Source organism: Lepidothrix coronata, unplaced genomic scaffold (genome assembly GCF_001604755.1).
Source record: "Lepidothrix coronata isolate B3197 unplaced genomic scaffold, Lepidothrix_coronata-1.0 Scaffold155, whole genome shotgun sequence".
Taxonomy (NCBI): domain Eukaryota; kingdom Metazoa; phylum Chordata; class Aves; order Passeriformes; family Pipridae; genus Lepidothrix; species Lepidothrix coronata.
The window spans coordinates 496,141-515,280 of NW_016690335.1; the positions used below are offsets into that span (position 1 = coordinate 496,141).

General features: G+C 41.3%; 1 protein-coding gene across 1 annotated transcript in view; it reads right to left on the reverse strand.

Annotated features, from left to right (window-relative positions):
• MYO16 (myosin XVI) overlaps positions 1–17,442 on the reverse strand; it is a 361,587-nt gene extending 344,145 nt beyond the window's left edge. Inside the window, exon 1 of the mRNA XM_017828980.1 lies at positions 17,238–17,442. The gene's annotated coding sequence lies outside the window, so the exon portion shown is untranslated. The remainder of the gene's footprint in view (positions 1–17,237) is intronic.
• Between the last annotated feature and the right edge of the window lie 1,698 nt (positions 17,443–19,140).

Consider the following 19,140-nt stretch of genomic DNA (forward strand, 5'->3'; position numbering starts at 1 on the left):
CAGTACTGCTAAAATCCATGCTGAGATTCAACTCTGCCTTCATTAGACAGATAAAGTCATCACTGTTGAAGTGCAAGATTTTCTTTTTGGTTACTATGTAATCAGGCTTCAAGTATGTACTGCTAATAACTGTGAATAATAAATTAATTCAAAGACTGGAGCTTACATGAAGATAGAAGACTGATGAGTGGTTCTTAAGAGGCCTGTTCTAGAGACAGGAAATCTCATACGCTTTTACTAAGTGCATTTATTCATTCTCACAAATCCTTAATGAGAACTTCACCATTTTCTGTTTTAAGTATACATGAAAGGAAATTTTAGGAAACAGTGACTTCTGAAACAAAGCGGAGACCAAATGAAGAATAGACACAGTTCCTCTTTTGTATACTCTGTTTTTAAGAAGTGGCAATTGATCCACTTTCAGTGATGTTTTTCTAATGTGTGTTTCTCACTTAAACAAGACAGTTATTTTACTGCAAACCATGGTATTTTAAGATATTTACCTTTGCATCCTTTTTTGAGGACAAAATTTCTCACCCATGAAAAGTACAACCAAAATTCTGTCTTTGAGGACTTCTGGTATGACGGTTTTGGTAGTGATTAGATATCTCATCTATGAATGAAATTCCTGCTGCTTCAGTAATAAGATTATTTTGGCACCTCTCCCCCAAACCTATTTTAATAAATTCTCTATTCTCTTTTACCCCCAAAACACATGGCTGAAAAAAAAAGACAGATATCTAAGCAGTAATCCACAATTCTCACATTCAACGCTCTAAATGTGAATTATGTAAAAGTATGATGAGCTACCTGGAAGGCAGAAGGGAGGACCCCACCTTAATTCTGCATGCATAAGATACAGGGGTTTTTCCTTACAAATGGATGTTTATACTTTGAAACCAAACACAAGATTTGAGAGTTTATAACAAGAAAATATTTACTCAATTTCAGTGCACTTCTACAAGATTTCTCATATAGAGTATTACTATATTTATTACTAATAAATGCTACTATTACATTAGTATTACAGTAAATGCCTTTTTGAGATGCTGCCTTTGCTTCTGTAAATTGGTACAACAGTATTGATTTACCCTGGAGCTAAACCAAATTATACCAGGAACAGTGTAATTCGTTCTAGATTTGCAGAGATGATACAAATAGTATTTACTTTGAATCCAAACTGAGAACACATGAAAAAGAAAATCATCAAAGCAAACCTGTACAGCTTACTGTATTGGTCACAAAATCTGGGCAAAACAGAGAGAGCTATCACTAGGAGCCAAAGCCACTCAGGTTGTTAAAGGCAGTTGTGTCTGTGGTGTTTGCAATTGTTTACATCAATTTTTGTCAACTCCACTAGTTTCAGCAGACATGATGCAGTACAGGGGAATGCTTTCCATGAAGGAAAGACAGAAAGAGAGGGCAATGTGGTATTAAAATGTTAATATCTGCTTTCTAGAATGTTAATACCTACAAGAAAAGGGATCTTTTTCCCTCAAGTGAAGTTTTGCCACAGCATTTAATTCGGTAGTTAATCCTAATTTTAGTGAATTTTACTTGTTACTTTCTATCATATAATAGGTTATGAAACAGTTCATAAAGTCCTTTTGCAGAAATTAACTGTATTTGTTGTGTTACAGTAGTTGCAACTAAAAAAACAGTATTTCCACACCGCTACAAAATAAGGCATTAAATGACAAACCAGTCTTCTGTGTGCTTAGAGAAGAACCAAGATTTTGCAGATATCTTATCAAATGAGGGAGAAGTCTTTCCTTCTTTTGAATTATTTTAAATAAATGCTATTTTCTTTGTTAAGAAGATACTGAATAAATTACACTAGTAATGTGCTTTTTAGATTAAATTAATCTAAACGCAATTAATATCATATATTCACAGACAACATAATAGACTAAGTCAAGATCAGTATTATGCCCCTTAAAGGATGAATAATTAAGTATTAGCTGCAATATGTACAAAAACCAGGGTTGGAGAAAATGCTTCTCTGACCGCATAGCTGAGGTCCCCATTTATTCTGAAACCATTACAGATAATGTCTCAAAACTCAGACTACATCAAGGAAGAGGTATCCTTTTTTCCAGAACAAAGTTTTAGTGCTGCATGCCAGTTTCTCACACAATTTAGATACGCAGTAACACATTGCTTCAAGGGAAAAAGATGTCCATGTATGTCCACATATGTCCACAAACACGTATGTCCATGAAGATGCAAGAGCATTTCAGTCGTACTATATTCAGTGCCAGTGATTACATGTCCTACTTGGCCTACAGAGGTTGCAATTTGGAGGTAAGATTCAGTATTATTTTCATTGCAAAAACAGCCATTAATTAGTTTATGTTATCAATTGATAAATTTTTCACCTTAAGCACTAACACAGTTATTCTTGCCAAGTGATCATAGGTACAATGCATTTAGTTTTGCTATACATTCTATATGTGAGTAATACATCTGTTCTAGAACAAGCAGCAGTCACAAGTATTGAGGCCATGCTGATGAGAACACAGCTGCGCTGGGTAGGGTACATCTCAAGGATGAAGGACCACCGCCTCCCTAAGATCCTGCTCTATGGTGAACTTGTCACCGGCTGCCGCAAGAGAGGAGCCCCAAAGAGAAGACACAAGGACTCCCTGAAACAACATCTCAGCCTTGGCCATATTGATCAACATAACTGGTCTACTCTGGCCTCCAATCCGGAGGCCTGGAGACACACCATCTATAACGCTGCTGCTTCCTTTGAGAACACACGCAGGATCACTCTTGAGGAGAAAAGACAACGCAGAAAGAACCGTGTCTTGCCGATACCACCTAAGGAGTCTTTCTGCTGTGCCTTTTGCAACCTGCCCTGTCTATCTCGTACTGGCCTTTTTAGCCACCAGCACACTTGTAGCAAATGCTGGCAGAGCTCTCCCCAAATCTTCATTTGCAAAGCCTAGCCATGATAACATTCTTAATATGATTTTACTCCTTTTTCAATTAAATTTGTACAACTAACTGAATTATGTAGAAGTATGGTGAGTTACCTAAAAGGCAAAAGGAAGGAGCCTTGTGATTAAATATGTCACTTACAACCACAAATTAGTACAATCAGTTCTTTAAAAGGTGAGTCCGAGTTGAATTATTGCATACTAGCATGAATTCAGTACTTTTAATATTAAGTGTGTAAAAATTAGAAAAAGAAAAAAACATGAATACACTGCAGTCTATTATTTTCTTGAACATTGTAGATCACAAACCATAAAATTTATTAGAGATTCATAATCTGATTACAGATTACAGCTGCAGAATTACAGGATTTTATAGTTATGATTTGGTAGTCCAAATGCAAATTATTGTCTAGGTTGTTGCTGAAGGTTGATGTCAGCCAGCTTTCAAGCACCCATCTAGCCATTCTCTCATCCCTCCTCAACAACAGGCCAGAGGCAGAAAAGAAGATGGAGAAGATCACGGATCCTGATAAAGACAGGGAGATCACTTACCAACTACCAACATGGATAAAACAGGCATAATTTGGGGAAAATTAATTATTTGTAAATTAAGGTAGAACATTGAGAAACAGAGACAAAAACTAATCCATCTCCTCTTCCCAGGCTCCATTTCCCTCCTTCATTACAACTCTTGATTCCTTCCGCTACCCCTAAGGGAGATGGGAAAATGCAGGTTTTGGTTGGTCTATGGACCACAACCAGTTCTTCCATGTCATTCCTTCCTCCTCAGTTTTCCGCATATGATCCAGCATGAGTTCTCTAAAAACTGGTGCAACATGGGTCCTTCCCGCAGGCTGAAGTCCCACATGGGCCCTCCACTTGCTGCAGTTCCTTATGGCCGTATCTGCCTGCTCCAACGCGGGTTTATCCATGGCTGCAGTCTGGGTAGCTCTCTGCTTTGGCATGTTTCTCCATGGGCAGCAGGGAAATACCTGCTCCACTACTGTTCATGTCACAGGCTGCAGGGAAATATCTGCTCTGGCACTGTGCACCTCTTCCCCCTTCTTCTCTGACCCGGGTGCTCACAGGGTTGTTTCTCACACCTTTTTCCCCCACTCTGCTCTGTGGTGTACTGCCCTTTCTTAAATACATTTTCATAGAGGTGCCACCAGCCTGACTGAGGGGCTCAGCTGTGGGTGCAGTGGGTCCACTGGAGAAAAGTCTACACTAAGCTTAAACTGGGCACTCATACGGACAACCTGCAGCCTGGAATAAAGACCTTGAAGAAATATTTTTGTTTATTTACAGAACAAAATGTATACAAAATATAAAAATAGATTAACATATTCATTGAGGAACTCTAAATTTAATGCATAAATTCATTAGGGAACCAATAAACATACTCTATAAATCAATTACTTTGTGGTTATCCTCATTAAATGCTACTTATAAGTTAATAAGCTTGAAAAGCAATGACAAATTGCTGAAGTACATGCACAGGATTTTATTTTTTCCCTTATAAAGCAGCATGTCTAACTGAATGCTGCAGCTCTTGATACAAGCTGGTAACATTTATGCAAAAAACCACTTTATCTTCTAGACTGCATGAGCAAGTACCTTCTGCTACAGGTTTTGAACTTGCCAGAAAAATGCAGACTTTACGAAGTTCAGCTGCTGAAGGTACTCTTGCTAAGTTTTAGGAACCCTCTCCTCCTTAAAATTAAGATGAAAACTTATTTGTATTACAGGATGACTTCCAGCTTCTTGGGAAATATTAATCAGAAACGACGTCTATATATGTACGTCATCATCATCATCATGGCTGGGCTTCGCGAACGAAGATTTGGGAAGGGCTTTACCCACGTTTGTTACGAGCATGCTGGTGGCTAAAAAGACCAATACGAGACAGGCACCTCTGGTTGCAAAAGACACAGCAGAAAGACTCCTTAGGTGGTATATTCTGCAAGGCACGAGTCTTTCTGCGTTGTCTTTTCTCCTCGAGAGTGATCCTGCGTGCGTTCTCAAAAGCATCGGCAGTGTTATAGATAGTGTGTCTCCAGACCTCTCCAGACACGTACATATATGTACATGTGAGACACTGGATTACTGCACTGGCTCGGAACAACTCAGCTGAGGGTGTGGGGGGGACAGGTCAATTTTCACGGAGGTGAGGTAATGCCCTACCCCACACCTCAGCCCCTGTAGCCTCACCGAGCAACCCCAGAGCAGCTGTCAGTCAAAGGCAGCCAGGAGCACACCCACACCACGCCCCCTGGTACCCTTAATCCAGTCTCTACTTGGCTGGCACAGTGGGAGCACCTCTCCCCATCCTGTCCTAGAGCGGCCACTGGGCCAGGAGTCCCGCCTGGGAGGAGCGGCCACAGGGGGGACAAAGCAGTAAAAACAGCAACATATGATCTCTTTCCATCTGTGCTGGAGACCTTCCACCTGGCCATGTGGAAGCTGGACTCTCACAGGATGCCGGTGGTAACTATGATCTTCTCTTTCTCTCTCTTTCGTTGTTCCTTCTTCTTCTATTAATCTCCTTTCTTAATATATTGGGTAACTTGGGACCAAATGGGTTGGATTTTGCTAACTTGTATGGGTTGGCATGTGCTAAGTCAATGCTTTGTGGAATGCTTTGTTTTGGTTGTATGTTACCCTTTAAACTTTTGCCAAGATCTCTTATTTCCTTAAGTTTACCAATAAAGTACCTCCTGAGAAAATGTGTGCAGCATTTCTCCTTTGCATTCTCTCTTAAAGTCTCGAAAGAACCAAAGGCTCTTCTAATATGTCCAGAGAGTGGATGTTGTTGGAGCCTTGTGTATTTTTGAAGTAAAACACTTTGGTGAGCTTGTAGCTGGAGACTTGGGGTTTTACAGTACACACATACATATGTCTGCACAGACATTTATACACACAGATAACACACACAATAAAAATATATTGATACATTTGAGAATTATACTTAGGCTTTTGTGGCCTCTCAGTGTTTGAGGAGGTAAAACACATAACTGTGTTGCCACAGTTAGGAAGAGGCTGGGCAGCACTGGAGGAAGCTGTATCCTACACCAAAAAATACTTTAAATTTTGTGACAGGGTATGAGTGCTCCAGCATTTAACTCCATTATTACCATGCTTTGGAAGACTGAAATGGTGGCCCCATTTGTCATGTCACAGATACAGACTCCTTAGGCTTTAATTTTCTGCAGCACAAAGGCTCAAAGTGCTGTTGCCCTATGTTGTGATTTAAACAAAAATAAAAGCCACACACTTGCTCTCTTCCAAGGCCAAAACTCAGATAAGATGACAAACTGTATCCCAGAGTACAGTAGTCATATTGGTATTATAAATACCTTTATTTTAAACTAAAATATAGCCTGAATACATACTCAAACTTTATGCAGTATGGATGCATTAACTAAACATGGGTCAGTGGTCATTTCAATACACAGTCCTCTCACCTTCTCAGGACATACACAATTCACAGTGAAACTACCAGTTTTACCTTGAAAAATACTTAAAGCAATCTTTACCATTACACAAACACACAATTCCTTAGATAGCCCTGGGATATTAATCCAGTTTTTCACCCCTTAAATAGATTTTGTTAGCTCCTTAAAACTTAGTTACAGTAAATGAATCTACTTTCCCTTTGTAGAGATAATAAACAGATAAAGAAAGTAGTATTTCGAACAAAGAATGTCAGCCCATTTAAGGGATTCTCATTCTTTGGATTATGTTCCTTTTTCAAGGGAAACTTGAACCAAGCTCCAGGATATTAGTGTGCTTAATTCCTGATTCTTTGAGAATCATGAGCAATATCTAGCAAATTTCAATGCCCATGATTATACCCCCCCACAAAAAAAGGCAGTTTTCTGTATCCTCCAGCATGATTAACACACACAAGTAAGATCTCAGTACCAGTTCATCATGAGAAGACTTTTTAAACAAAATTCAAAAGAAATCGGCAACCAAATGTTACAAAACCAGTGTTACAGTATTAATCTTTCATCAAAGAGTAAGTTACTCTGCACTGCTGTGACAGTAGTATTAACTCCACAAACATAAAAAAATACACTTCACAAGATGGTGTGTGCTGATAGAGCACAGCTACCAGAAATTCTCCCCTAGCAGTAAATAACCCTGTAGCCTGATGTTTAAGCAAACCTTCAACTATTTTAAAACCCAGTCACTCTGCAAAGAGAAACATCAATCACAGTAAGTCTTTAGACATTTTTTGTTGATTTTGGTCACTTAAGACTAATTCACCAAGGATTTGGAAGCCAGAGCACAGTTAAATGCCATCTCCATGATTGAATAAAAATGTTTATTAAGCAAATCAAGACATACTCATGTTACAAACAGATCCTCAAGAGTTTTGTGCTGACACTCAGGCAATAAGAGAGCTAATGAGAACACCTATATTCTGCTCAGCACTGTTTAGGACACTAACAAATTAACTTTAGATGATTTGTCATCAAGTCCCTGCAGGAAGAAGCCACACTATTTAAGGGAGGTGGGTGAAGAAGAAAGACAGCATACTCATCTAAGGAACTCTTTGATCCCAGGCTGATCACTGGGATAATACTAAAAATTATACTATAAAAACATTTAACAGGGAATAAGTTTAACCATTTTTCTCAGTTGCAATCATGTATTTTTGATGTATTGATAGGCACTTTAACCTTTGTTCAGTAGTAATGATAGTACTGTTTGTTTTCAGTAGTAATGATAGTAATTTAAAAGAACAGTTTTGAAAAGGAATCAAAATGCCATTTGAAACAGAAGAACCACAACTGGTGGCTTCCTGCATTTTCACAAAAACAGTCAGTGGAGTCACAAAATGAAGGCAAGTGGTAAGGAATGGGATTGGTTTTCTTCCTGTTTTCCTTTAATATACCTTATTAACTCAATCCTGAATCATTATGTCTTTGGAAGAGAAGAGGAAAGGTCATCAGTAGCCAGTAGCAGCACCAGATGGGAGCTGGAAATGGCACGTGAAGATTTCAGCTGTCAAATATTAGGTGAAATTTAACAAGTGTCGATATAAAACAATCTGCAAATCTGTGGCTTTTTTAAATTAGCAAGAATAAATGAAGGGTTTTGAGAGCAATTTGAACTCTGTTATAGTATTATAGTTATACATAAAGTACTTCAAGTTGTTCAGTCTCACTGGTTCCCAGGTTAGCAGAGTTCTCAGCCATGCTCTGTGCTAAAACACAAAAGCAAAACAGCATTCTGTATTATGCTTGATCCACTCCCTCATAAAATTCCCTGATTTCTTTCCTCTATGGTTGTTAAACTTTTTGTGAAAGTAGACATCTTCAATAAAAGGACACTAAATAAGAGTTGTCACTTATTTACTCTTATAAGTGGTATCCATGACTTGCCAGTCAGTGTCTTACCAAGAATGAAGGAAGACAAAAATGCAGAAACAATACAAAGAAGACTACAAAAATCATTTCTAGCCCCAACAAGACAGGGTTTTGAGTCCTAACTTTCGTGAGCTAGATGTGCCTCTCCCAAACATCCTAAGCAGCAGGCTCTGTGTGAGAACTGTGTGTGTTTGAACTAAGAAGGAATTCACATATGTGCTCTCAGCCCACAAACAGGACTGAAAAAAAAACAAAACCCAAGGAAACGTTTCCTCCATAAGTGTGACTTCAGCAAATATGCTGCAAGAGCAGCCAACAACATTGCTGTCCTTTCTTTCTGAGAAGATCAGCTCACATTTAAGCACGGAAGATACCCAGGCCCACCCTTAATCATTCCAAAATACCAGCCTATTTAATCAGCGCAAATAACCCTTCTGGAATGCACACAGCCAGTCTACCAGTGCAGCCACACTCCACCACCTCACACTGGCCTCTCAAATATTCTCATCCACAGTGCAGAAGAGAATGCTGCATTGAGTGAAGAGCCAAGGGTAGGTAACAAAAGGGCCTATGGTACTTGACTTTATCTGTGTGCACATTTCTTTGACTTCTAGACCTGACAACTGGTGCAAACAGCTACAGCGCACTGCCACGGCCCATCACCTTCATCGTGCATCACAAACCAGGGAGGACAAATTTACCTACCATGTGGGTCTATTCATTAATGGGTATGGCCATATGTGACTTGACACAAGTGCAGACAATCTGAAGAGAGTAACTGGCTTTGTTCCTTAAAAGTAGACCACCATTTTCCTTCCCTCCTCTGCTTCCAGGGTCCTTGCCCTTGAACTGCTGGGAAATTCAGTCCTACTTACTGGCACTGAACTGACTTTTTAAAAATCCTATGGATTTTATTTAAATTACAGTAGTTAAAATATTAAGACCTAGCTGGTCTAATGATGGCTTACTATATAAAACAAAAAAACAGAAAGGGAATGTGTTCTTAGCTAATGAAACTCCTCTGACTTAAATTATGTTTGCTACCTCTTTTGTCCCTGTGGACACTACCTAATTTCCCCTTGCTCTTTTCTCATCTGATAGACTGGAAGTCTTTCAGAGCAGGGACAGGCACTTATTATATGTATTAAAGGTCACCACTGAAACAATGAGGACATTTGACTGCTCATTCCAGCAGACATCACTTGCAGTAGCTGTATTTAAAAGTAATAATGAGAAGACAGTTTGAAAGTGGTGTATTCCATTTTTGGAAAACTATATAAAGAACATAGTAAAACCACCTCACTCTGCCCTCTTGCACTGTTGGCAACTACATTAATTACTGATCAAGTATTCAGGTCCACTGGAAGACAACTTCCGTCTGGCCCATGGACTGCTTCGGCAGCAGCAGTGAATGCCACAGCCAGCATGACGCTGCCCAGCTGCTGTGGGCTCTCCCTTTGCGTGCCCAGGATTCCTCTTTCTGCAACAACTGCACAGTTACCCCAATCCAGCACCTTCTATTAAATCTTTTTAAGGGAAATGTAACATCAACCTCAAACATCCTCTGTTTGACTACAAGTTGAAGGAATATGACAGGGGACAGGGAGAACCTTTACCAGTGCAAAAGCTACCAGTCTTGTACCAAGGAATAAAATGTCACCTTTTTGAAGGAAACAAACCAACAACCAAAAAAACCACACAAAACAAAAAAACACACAAAACCAAAACAAAGCCACAAAAACAACCAACAAAACTCTCAGGATTCTGAACGGCAATATTTGCAACAAAGTATTTATGCAAGCATAAATTCAGAAAGCCTAGTTAGTAGTTACAACAATAGACAAAACATACAAATAAAAATTCCACCCTATTAATGAAAGTTACCATGAACTAGCTTGACTTCTTCACCCTGAGGAACACTTAGTCTTAAGACAATGGCTGTCTATTAGGGTACCCTGCACCTCCTGTATGCTGTTTGTACATACATTTCCTTTCACAGAGGGAGAAAGAATATGTAACCATAGAAAAGATGATTAAATACCAAAATCTCAGTTGATACAGAAGTGGAGTAAAACTACTGATGCTATCACCATATACTTGACCACCATCAGGGCCATGGTCTCTTATTAAAGCCCAGCCAGATCTGACATTCAGGAGTGCTTCCAAGCTCTTTACAACACAGGCATGAGGGGGCAGTTAAGGGCAGAAGACCTCCTGGGAGATTGCTAGAGAAATGTCCCCGGCAGAGGAAGCCAAACTTGGCAGGGTCTGTGCCCATACTGTTTGTCCAAAGCAGACCTTGAAGCAAATTAGCCAGCCAACAATGCCTTTTTTTCCCCCTGCCCTTCTTCAGAAGGAACTACTTCTCTATTGCTGGTAGGGATATTGAATTCATTAGCACATATGCAGTGTGAACAATCGAGAGACTTGAACCTGGGACTAAAGTGACAGCCAAATTATTTGATGCTAAACACATTCAGTGAGGAACAGTGAAAGGGGTCAAGGAAGTACCAGGCCACTTGACATCAAAACAGTATCTGCGGTAGGAAGTGGAAGCAGAGCAGAGTAGCTTGCAAGTGTTTTTATATCCTTTCCTTTATATGGCTGTGTTGGCACACTGGGATGTAGACGAGCATGTCCTGCTGGGAAAGGAAGAGATGTGACAGGACTGAGGAATCATGAGCCCAGGGCACGATCTCACATGCTGAAGCAACTCCGACTGCTTTGCATTAAATGCACATGTCCGCACTCAGAGCCCCCCAAGCGCACAGCAGCTCTGTCTACAGATGAAACATTTTCTTTTACAAAGACAAATAAGCAAAAGATTAGTTTAAAAGCCTACTACAACTGATGTGCAATAAAAACAAGTGATAAGCTTTAATTCTTAATTGATTCATCAGTCCAATAAGGGAATAAGGTATTCCGAGCCTGAGAGCTTGTTTGTTTGTTTTCCAGCTACGTCCATTTAACAAATAAACAGATCTCTCTCTCCAGACCTTATTTATATTACTCCAGATTGGATACAAAGCTCTTCATCTTCAAAAACATTAAAAAACTAGCATTTAAAGAAAACAAATTATTAGGTTTTAACTCTGCAAAGCATGAACTGTCTTCCAGTACTAAGGATTAGTCAAATTCATCAAGCTCTGGAAATAGCAAGCCTGCTCATTGAAACAGAGAGAGCACTTGAGAGACCTTCTCCGAGGAGAAAATTGTTATGACCACGTGGTTGATGGGCCAGGATATTCCCCACCAGGTTCTCTGTCCAGCTGAAACACACTACATGGATTACCTGGAAACAAGCTACAAAACCAGCTTTATCCTTGTAAGGCCACACTATATTTTTGATGGGCTTATGGCTGCTCCAAATTGCACCTTACCATCTATGTTTATAAAAAACTGTCTTGGCTGCTATAAACTACATGAGCACACAGCCAGTACACTCTGGCTACACCCTGACTCCTCCTCCTCATCCACTGAAGGCCAAAGATGACTGTGGTATAAAGTGATTAAAGCATGCTTTCTCCACTAGGTAATATATGAGTGGAATTCGATCCCACAGATGCACATTCTAAAGTCAGAGTCATTTAGGTTGCAAGAACTGACTACAATAGTTTTTTGAAAACACTTGACACATTTTCTATCTTTGCCACCAAGTAAAAGTACTACTATTTCTTACAGAGATTATCAACAGAACGCCACAGAAATAAAGCTTTCTGTAACCACTAGGAGTTAGTGGTACTGATTTCCTTAAGGGTGTATTTTCTATAAAAAGTCTTGCTCCAGCACTAATTGCAAAATTAGGAAGAAGCTTAAAAGTAATTAGATTGGGGTGTTAAATCACTAATGTTCCTTAAATAAAACTCCTAATTAGGGCACATTGCATATTTATCTACAATCCAGATCTGACAAAGACCACAAACATTCCCTTTCTAGCTGACATCCAGGACACTGCCAGAGGAATGTTATGCACTGACAGTACTTTCTTCAGGAAGGCTGGAGCCCTCACTTGACTTGCACATGTAGAGGTAAGGACACCTACATCCCTCCACTTTGGTCCCAAAGCAGACTGGCATAGGAGAGAGAGTCAGGGCTCTACATTCAGACACCTACCACCAGACTGTCATTTATCTCTCTCTTTTGATTGCATAGGAATCTTGGGCACTTGCTTAGATTAAGCTTCTGTGATGGGATTTAGCTGCTGATACTATAAAAATATAAAATTATCTGGTCTTCCCTCCTCCGACATGGTATTTCTCAGATTAAGATAAATGCAGTTGGATAGATGCTTTTGTTTTATTACACCTAAATAAAACAGCACCTGACATGAAGGCATCTCAACTGAGAATTGATCCACAATAAACTACTGCAATACAAACAGCAAAGATTTCTTCATAGTCCATTTACCCGAAACATACTTAACTGCTTCAAAACAAACTCCACAACTGTATTGACATTCCACACATCCTGCAGTCAGTCTTTCCAAACATTTTGTACCTTATTCTAACCTCAAAACAAAATAATCCATGATCCTAGCAAACTAGATGCACAGATCTTTAGGTATTGAAAGCAAAACCTTTTTTTTTTAAATGCTTTACATCAGTTTATCAAATCCACTGAATACTGCTTCATGTGACAACAGAATTTCTGTTTGCAAGGAATACTGCACTCCCAGTTTGAGACTGAGCATCATAAAAACTACTATGTCTTCTGAACCCCAAGCAGTATCTTTGTCACCTGGATTTTACTGCCTGATGAGGTTCAGTTATATGCTTGTGCCACAGCTACACCATACCTTAGGTACCTACAAGAAATCCTTGCACACCTCTGGGACAACGCTAGCTTCTAGCATCTCACTACAGGCTGAAATCATACTACCCAATTTCCTTTTGACAAATCTTTGAGCAGTAGCTGTTCATTGCCAGATATATTCACACAACAAACCCAGCTTTGCCAACTTAGCCATTTTCACTGAGGGAGGAAAAAGAAAGCTTTAAACAATTTGCAAAATAACTTCAAATACCTTTCAGCTGCTACAAGAAATGTGGTATTCTGGAGGAATTTGTATTTTTCATCCAGAACTTACTCTTTCTCCCACCAACTCAGATGAGAGTGGCTTAAGCCTAGAAGGACCAGAAAAATTAGCTTGGCTACCACAGTGCCTATATCTCTGAGTCAACACAGCTGTCAGCCTTGCACTGCTGGGGATGCATGTGCTCTTCCATGTTTTCAAGCCCACTGAAGTTAAGATTTGATACCTATCCTAGACATACATTCATTCCAGAAAGGAACAAGCCATATTTAGCATGTCTGGAATTAACCAGGTACTCCTCTACGTATGATCCAAAAATCACAGTTAAGTCAACCCCCTCTAAAACCATTTACTTGCATGGCTTGCCTTCATGATCCCAAAGATTTCAGGGAAGAGAAAAATCTTTCCCTGAGTAAACAGATGTAATGTTTGCATTAACACTTCCAGGAATCAGGGAGAGTGCTATTTTAAAGTGGATCATTTAGAAAGAAGGAATAAAAACTAAAATCCATAATCTAACTCTCCTCTTCTGCATATGTCATAAGACAGACCAGGAATATATACACTTACAGGCATGTGTAAGTTTATTAATAATTTATTGATTATTGATATTAATTAATTATTAATATTAATTGTTTATTAATAATTACTCGACAAAAAGGCTGTGCGAATAGCCATATACACACACATATTAATGTCTATTTGATTGCTGTGAAATGCCTCTAAGAAGCTAAATGAATTAACAGCTAGGCTTAGCACCACATGAAACACACACCTTAGGGAAAATTAACAAATCTAAGTGCAAAGGTTAGAGTGAGCTGCCTGCCAGGCTGTTTCTTTCATCTTACTAAGCCAAAAAACTGTTTGTCATCTTTTTCAGAAAGATGCAACAAACTGTATTTCACACAGACTTGGCAGAGTCTTAAACCAGCAAGTCTGGCCCATAAAATGGTAAGTATCCTCAGTAGCTGCTGTTGTTGCCAACACGTGAAAACACAACATTCCCAGAGATCATCAACTGCATCCCCAATTACTGCTAATTTTGTGCAGGATTGTAACATTTTTCTATGTTCATTAGCTACAATTACCTGAATAACAGTTAGTAGCGGAAAGAAGACGAAGTGGAAAAAACAGGGAATGTGCAAGTGAGGTTTGCCTCACTTTGTAACAAGCCAACACGCAAGATTAACTTGAGATAGTACTGACAGACTGTACAAAGTGGCTTTGGACCATGATGCTTGTTTGGGGTTGCATTTTTCTGTTTTGTTTTTGTCGTGGCTTTTTTAACTCAGATGAGAATTTCGCTATTTTGTCACTTTTTATAGAACTGCGCAAAAAAAGAATTCATGTTCATGAAAATCTGAATAAAAGCATTATTCAAATTGGAAGAGTATTGTCTGTTGTATCTCACAATTGAACAAAAAACCCCTCTCTGTGTATATGTGTACATGTATATTCAAACTACATATTTAAGCACTTTTTTTTGTGAAACAAACACACAGAAATCACTCTGAAATAATTTGTTGCTGAAACAGAAGAGGCTCATGTTCAAATCTGTAACTCATCTCATTCAAGTGTCCCATTTATTATGGCCATTTACCTCATGTTGACTTAGTAAGAGCTTCCATGTCTAAGCTAAGAAACCATTCTCTTCCAAAAGAGGAAAAATGTGGTTGAAACTGCTGCTCTGACTGTCATTTCATGACAAAAATTTCTTAAGACAGCTTTAACCTAGATGTCTATTTTCCTATGACACCCTGCAAAACCACAGTATTTTATAGATACTTTCAAGAAAGGATCTGAATTTAGCACTAAAATCTTGTTTTACACGAGTGTATGCCAAATGCTTTTCATCTCATTATCCTGGTTTGAAATAACCGTACTACTTAAAAGTAGCATAATATCAGTATAAAATGCAAGAGCTCTTTCAAAGTAGCACAATAAACCACTGTTATCATGATGGTCAGTTGCCTCAAACAACACTACAAATTCCAAGCAACTCAAGCTCCATTTAATTCCTACTGTACAATTACAGAATATATGATATCCTAGGAATGTTTATTTAAAGAATTTTGTACACTTCCAGTTGGAAGTATTTTGGTCTCCCATTTCAAAAATTGTTGATGTTTATTCATTTTACATATTAAATACATGTTCTGCATACTACACATCAAACATTATTGCTAGTACTTAGAAAATTATTCCATAATCAGGAAAGGTTCAATTCATAATGAAAAAGTTTTATAACAGAGACAAAATATATAAAGCCAGTTACAGTCTGGGAACTTTGAGCTCTGGCTTAACCTATGTAATATTAGACAAATGGCTTCCCCTCTATTCCTTCCTCTTACAAATTGCTTGCTGTACCTGTGTCATCGCTTGAGGCCAGGCGCTGGCTTTCTCTTTGTATAATGTGATTTACAGCTGGGATTTCTGAATGCTGCTACAACACAAAATCACTGCAATGGTTCAGAGCTCTGCTTACCAATCACCCTAATCCCAGTCTTCACCAGTACTTTTAATGGCACCCCTGCTGTTTCCGAACAATAGCCCAGTCAAGAGAACTTGTCCCATCGCTTTGAACCTACTGTACACATATACACAATATATGTACTATGCCTTTTTTTTTTTTTTTACCCTCAGGTCACATCTGAGATGCTGGCAATGAAGTCGAAAATGTTTTTACACTCACAAAATCATTTCCAAAGTAAAACATCACGTAATAAGCTACTACTTCAGCACTGCCCTCTCATTTTTGGTAGTGATTATAGTGAGTCTAGCCAGGACTCCATAAGCAGAATACATGGAGAATAGAAAGCTCAAGAGAATAGTCTCTTATAAAGTTGTGGGAACCATGCTCTGCCTGAGATTCTGCCCAGAAACAGCCCACAGCAGGAGACGAAAGTTCCTAAACTCACTGTGCAAACACCTAAATTGCATCATAACTCCCTTTCTGAAACACATGGGATTATCCTGACACGCAATTCCCTATCTTTCCGGAGGGAAGGAAAAATCGTATTTCTCCAGAGCAAGCCTCCAGAGCACGCTCCCACGGCCAGCAAGCCCAGCCCGGGTGTAAAGCCAGGCATTTTGGTATCCAATCTCATAGATGCAAATTACCAATAGCGAAACTCGGGTGCAGAGAGAGCTCCAGCCCGGCACAGCGGTACAGGGGTTCAGGAGCCACCTGAGGCGAGCTGGTGCTGGAAACGAGCGTGAACATTGCTAACATTGCTCTGAAGTCCTTCTGTCACCCATTCGGTAGGCACACTCCCACAAAACACTGGGATTTAACCGACTGACACTACCAATGAAAGAAAACGTTTATCAGAAAATCGCCACCCAGCTGCCTGTCAGCACTGATTTCCACCAGCTCACGGCAATCTCTCCGCCCCAAACGGGGGGCTCGGGAAGGGCAACGGCGTGTCCACAAAGGGGCTCCTTTAAGGAAAAGTGCTCATCTGACAGAGCCTGGGTTAGTTTTCTCACCTCTGCACACAATGAGAGCGGGCAGAGCCCAGCACCTCACTGACCCACCGTAATTTCCCTCTCTCGCTCCCCAGCAGGAGAGCGGGCGGCTCCTGCCTCCCTCTGGGCAGAGCCCACCAGGGCTGGCGCCAGGCTGCGGGGCCGCTGGCCATGGGCAGGGCACGGACACTCGGACAAAAAGGAACACGAACAGAAGAAAAAGCACGCACACACACACCACCACCCTCCTCACTCCCCCCAGTACACACAGAGACCACCAACGAAACCCCTCCGCAAAACGTGCCTCCTCATCATCCAGATCCCGACGCTGGAGACCCGAGAGGCAGCCCCGCTGCGGTGCTCGCCTGCCGGGCACCCCGCCGCCCCCTCCCTGCCCTGCCCGAGTTCAGCACTCACCTCGGGGGGATGCGGTCTCAGCAGCAGCCCGAGTCCGAGGCGGCGGGGCCGCCTCTCCGCCGGTGCAAGGCAGGCGGCCGCGGCGGGGCGAGGCACACTTCCACTTTCTCTCGGGGGTCTTTCTTTGCCGTGCCGTGCCGTGCCGTGCCGTGCCGTGCCGTGCCGTGCCGTGCCGTGCCGTGCCGTGCCGAGCCTTGCCGAGCCGCCTTCGCCTCCCCGAACACTCCTCCCCGCCCTCCCCTCACCGCCGCCTACCCGCGATGCGATGCCCAGCCGCCGGCAGCGCCAGGGCAGCCGGGGGCGGCTCTCCCTGCACCGCCCCGCCCCGCCCCGGTACCTGCCGGGGCGGTCTAGGGCAAGCACGTCGGACCCGCACCTCACCGGACACCGCGTCGAACCCTTCTGGCACCCCTCTACCTCCCTCTGCAGCACGCACCCGCTATGCTCAGAGCTCACCCGGCCCCGCGGGGCACGGCGCAAAGGGCTGCTGCTTCGTGTTTCGACCGTCATTGTCCGCCCCTCTCCTTCGGTAAACTGCTCAAAGGAAGCAGTCCGGGAGGGCAGTGTGGATGGGAGCAGTCTAGATGTGGTTCAGCACAACAAAGACCCACTTGATTTCCTACTGACACATAATGCCCAGCAAAAGGGAAACACTGGGAATGTCGTAATTATCACCCTGTGGCATGGATGCAAAAGCAACACTTCTTACGAGGTTTGTAGTTACAAAACAAATGGCAGGTTGGATGCATCTGTTTTTGCCCCGGTACTCATGCCCTGCTGCTTTAGGGCTGTGTTTCCTGGCACTGTAGGTAAAAATCATGCAAAAACATAAAGGCAGCCAAGTCATAAGTCCTGGTGATAGTCTTTTGCCGCCTTATTGAGTGGCTGTTAAGATATTTTGCCCACAGATGAGAATCCTGCCTTTAGCTAAAGTGTGCATCAATGCATCTTTTTTCATTGGAGGCTTAACAGTAATTGTCCAAGCAAACGCCGCACTAGACATCACCCTACACAACACACGCTAGTCTTCCACTTCCACTAAATCCTTTTCTTTGCTGGGCCAAAACTCACTTCAGGGTTATATTATAGGAGTAAACCTTACCTTCTCCCCATAACACTTCCTAGACCTAGCTGGCATGCCACGATGATACCCAGATACTACCCAGGTGTCTACACACTATGAAACACCATAGAATATAAACGCATATATAGAATATAAACATATATATTAGATTACCCCTAATTTGGTCTTGAATGATCCCTGCTTACTTGATGAGGGTACCTACACTGCTGACTCAAGCTTGGTTGTAAGGTACATAAGCAGCTGTCCCTCATTTAAATCTCAATTGTGATACACATGTAAATGGTCCACTTTTGAAATTCATTCAAGTTTTTTCAGAGAAACCCAAGCTGTGAGTCAGCGATCTGACCAGAGCTATCTTCACATGAAGTTTTAGGGGCCTGGTATGCAACTGAACATTTAGTGTCTCTGTAACCAGAACAAGTACAGGCAGCAGGGGGTGCGGAGTGTGGTGTTGAGGGCAGAGCACACGATTCCCTGTTCCTGGAAGCTGAGCCAGTACATAACAAGAGTGAAGGAGCCATGAGGACTGAGAACCTAGTCTCTAGTTTTGTGATTGCAGTAATCAGTTAGGAAATGTCCGCCCAGGATGGTTTTTATCCTGGTGTTGCACACTGTAGGGAGCAGAACTTAGACCCTCATTCAGGCTCTTGCAGGTGAAATGCTTGGATGATGTCTTCTGATTCCTGGATTTTGGATTCTGGCTGTCCTCTGGCCTAACACTGCTGAAATATTCCATTTCTGTTTTCCCTAAGGCTCAGTATGCCTTAGTGCTTTGCTGAAGCACTTTCTTAGAAATCGGACTGAAACTCTTTGGGGCTA